This window comes from Salvelinus sp. IW2-2015, linkage group LG2, assembly GCF_002910315.2.
Source record: "Salvelinus sp. IW2-2015 linkage group LG2, ASM291031v2, whole genome shotgun sequence".
NCBI classification, from domain to species: Eukaryota; Metazoa; Chordata; class Actinopteri; order Salmoniformes; family Salmonidae; genus Salvelinus; species Salvelinus sp. IW2-2015.
The window spans coordinates 30,624,361-30,627,789 of NC_036839.1; the positions used below are offsets into that span (position 1 = coordinate 30,624,361).

The following is a 3,429-nucleotide window of genomic DNA, read 5'->3' on the forward strand; positions in this document are numbered from 1 at the left end:
GGCTGTTGCTGTTATGGTGTTAAATGAATCCCTGTTTCTTCTCTCCTGTTTTTTCTCCCTTCATTCCCTCTCTCTCCTCCTTTCTCTCTCTCTTCCAATCTGTGAGTAAATATTTAGTTGTCTGAATCACGTTAATGTAACATCACTCACAGACCTTCAGTAGAGGATGTTTGATGGCTCACTGAAATGACCTTCTCTGCTTTCATAATTCACCCATCTATTTAGACATATCGCAATAATAATAATAAAACCTGAAATTACTCTGTAATCAAACATTGCATTTTGTCTTTAATAAATGTAATTTAAACTGTTCACAGCCATATTGCAGCCTGCAACACTTCAATTATTAGAAGGACATTTTTATTAGCTTTTTCAATTAAGACTAGCTCAACCACCAGACCCTACACTCTCCCTCTACTGTATTTCTCAGTGGAAAATGTGTTTTTCTATTCAACAGCTTGTCTATATCTATGACTATAATATAGACTTCAAGCTCACACCTTTCCATCAGTCCTTCGTTATCAGCTGCACTGGCTTCATGCTAAGTGTCTTCATTAGATGCCACACCTAACATAATAGAAGCTATAGAGGACTCATTTTATCTTGCATAATCAAACAGACACACATAGCTACAGTGGGGCTAACTAAAGATATGGAATAAGATGTTACTTACACAAGGCTCTTAGCAGAGGTTCCATTACGCAAATGAGAATTTGTATAATTAATGCTGAGTTATATTCACTACATTTAGCCTACATACAGCACTATGAGTGTCACCAATCTAACCACAGTAATGTTCTCCCAAGGATCCCCCCACCACCCTCTCTCCGCTCTCCATGGTGCTGAACCGGTTGCCCAGGTGACGTATGATCAAGCGCATCCGCCAGGCAGCGAGCTGTTGAGTTTGACTCACCGTCACCGTCACCGCAGCAGAGCAAAGCATCGCTGACTGCCAGTATTCACTTTAACATCCACTTTCTCTCAAGGACGCCATTCTCAAGTAGCCTAGCTATTCACTCATTGATAAACAAATACTATATGCGAACTGAAAATAGAGGCTGATTTGAACCCAGAAAGACCCGACATATAGCCAACAATTTTCTATCTTCCTGTTTTTGAAAACCGAAGTAGCCTATTCAGAATAGGGGATTTAACCTAAACAGAGGCAACTAACTTATTTGTAAAACAATGCTGTTTGAAATGGGTCTACGTTGAATAGAAGGCAATTAGGAATTGATGCTTGTGTTTCCATCAACTTGTGTGCCCTTTATCAAGTCTGTATTTTATATAGGCTAACTGAATAGAATAATATTCACGTCTCTAAATCAATAACAAAATATATACACGTTTTCAATCAACAAATACATAGCCTGGAATAAATGGAAACATTCAACATGTCTGATATGGCATGGCACCTTTCTATTAGGGTGCTCGAGGCAGTATCTCTCTCTATCAGTTTATCTCAATACATAATTACACCACATCTAGCATGTCCATTAATATCTCAATAGGTTATTAATGGTAGTAGCCATGCAGTGATGGGGATAAGAGGTGACACCGCTGCCTTCAAATTAAGAGGGATTACCAGCAGCGAAACCTCTCGTTAGATAGCCTGCCTACCAAATCAAATCAAATGTATTTATAAAGCCCTTTTACATCAGCTGGTGTCACAAAGTGCTATACAGAAACCCAGCATAAAATCCCAAACAGCAAGCAATGCATATGTAGCACAATCACACAATGTCAGAAACAGAGATCGCCGCGCATAAAACAGGGGAATTTCACAAGGAAACCAGCCTGTTTCTTACCGTTTTAAGTTTTCAGGGATTCTGAAGGAGAAGAATGACGGATGCGACGCCACTGTCAACCCTCTTCTCTCTCTCTCTCCTCCCGCGAGCTCTCTGGCGCATCTCACGGAGGAGTGGTGGGGACACCCTGCGAGCCCCTGTTTCCTCCTGTCCACCGAATAAAAACACCGAGTTGGGCGCGCGCCATCTACGGTTCGCTGTGCAAGACTCGACAGGCGGGTTGACTGCCACTGAAACTAGCAAGGACGTTTTCAGTTGCGGAAAATCGGTTTACAGCCAGAGAACATGAAAAGGAAAGGAAAGCTGCGGTCGCTTGGCTTAACAAAGTCAGTCGGATAGATGATGCATAACGTATAGTGATGTATAACAGATAGCTGCAGATAATGCAGCAGCCTAATCGATCTTCTTCCTGAGGCTTCCCATCAGATGCTTTACAGTGCGCTCTGTGTTTATCATCATTAGATAATAGGCCTACCGACGCTTATCTGGCCACTGGAGACTTAGATCTCTCTACACAAAGACATATTTACATCAGTATTTGTATTGGCTTAAACATTTTCTTTTAAATCATTTAGCAGACGCTCTTATCCAGAGCGATTTACAGGAGCAATTACAGTTGAAGTCTGAAGTTTACATACATTTAGGTTGGAGTCATTAAAACTCGTTTTTCAACCACTCAACAAATTTCTTGTTAACAAACTATAGGTTTGGCAAGTCGGTTAGGACATCTACTTTGTGCATGACACAAGTCATTTTTCCAACTATTGTTTACAGACAGATTATTTCACTTATAATTCACTGTATCACAATTCCAGTGGGTCAGAAGTTAGCATACACTAAGTTGACTGTGCCTTTAAACAGCTTGGAAAATTCCAGAAAATTATGTCATGGCTTTAAAAGTTTCTAATAGGCTAGTTGACATCATATGAGTCAATTGGAGGTGTACCTGTGGATGTACTTCAAGGCCTACCTTCAAACTCAGTGCCTCTTTGCTTGACATAATAGGAAAATCAAAAGAAATCAGCCAAGACCTCAGAAAACAAATTGTAGACCTCCACAAGTCTGGTTCATCCTTGGGAGCAATTTCCAAATGCCTGAAGGTACCACGTTCATCTGTACAAACAATAGTATGCAAGTATAAACACCATGGGACCACGCAGCCGTCATACCGCTCAGGAAGGAGACGCGTTCTGTCTCCTAGAGATGAACGTACTTTGTTGCGAAAAGTGGAAATCAATCCCAGAACAACAGCAAAGGACCTTGTGAAGATGCTGGAGGAAACAGGTACAAAAATATCTATATCCACAGTAAAACAAGTCCTATATCGACATAACCTGAAAGGCTGCTCAGCAAGGAAGAAGCCACTGCTCCAAAACCGCCATAAAAAAAGCCAGACTACAGTTTGCAACTGCACATGGGGACAAAGATCGTACTTTTTGGAGAAATGTCCCCTGGTCTGATGAAACAAAAATAGAACTGTTTGGCCATAATGACAATCATTATGTTTGGAGGAAAAGGGGGGATGCTTGCAAGCCGAAGAACACCATCCCAACCGTGAAGCACGGGGTGGCAGCATCATGTTGTGCGGGTGCTTTGCTGCAGGAGGGACTGGTGCACTTCA

The 3,429-nt window shown here is 41.4% G+C and overlaps 1 protein-coding gene across 1 annotated transcript in view; it reads right to left on the reverse strand.

Annotated features, from left to right (window-relative positions):
- LOC111978087 (ecto-NOX disulfide-thiol exchanger 1) overlaps positions 1-2,232 on the reverse strand; it is a 99,146-nt gene extending 96,914 nt beyond the window's left edge. Inside the window, 1 exon segment of the mRNA XM_024007889.3 lies at positions 1,809-2,232. The gene's annotated coding sequence lies outside the window, so the exon portion shown is untranslated.
- Between the last annotated feature and the right edge of the window lie 1,197 nt (positions 2,233-3,429).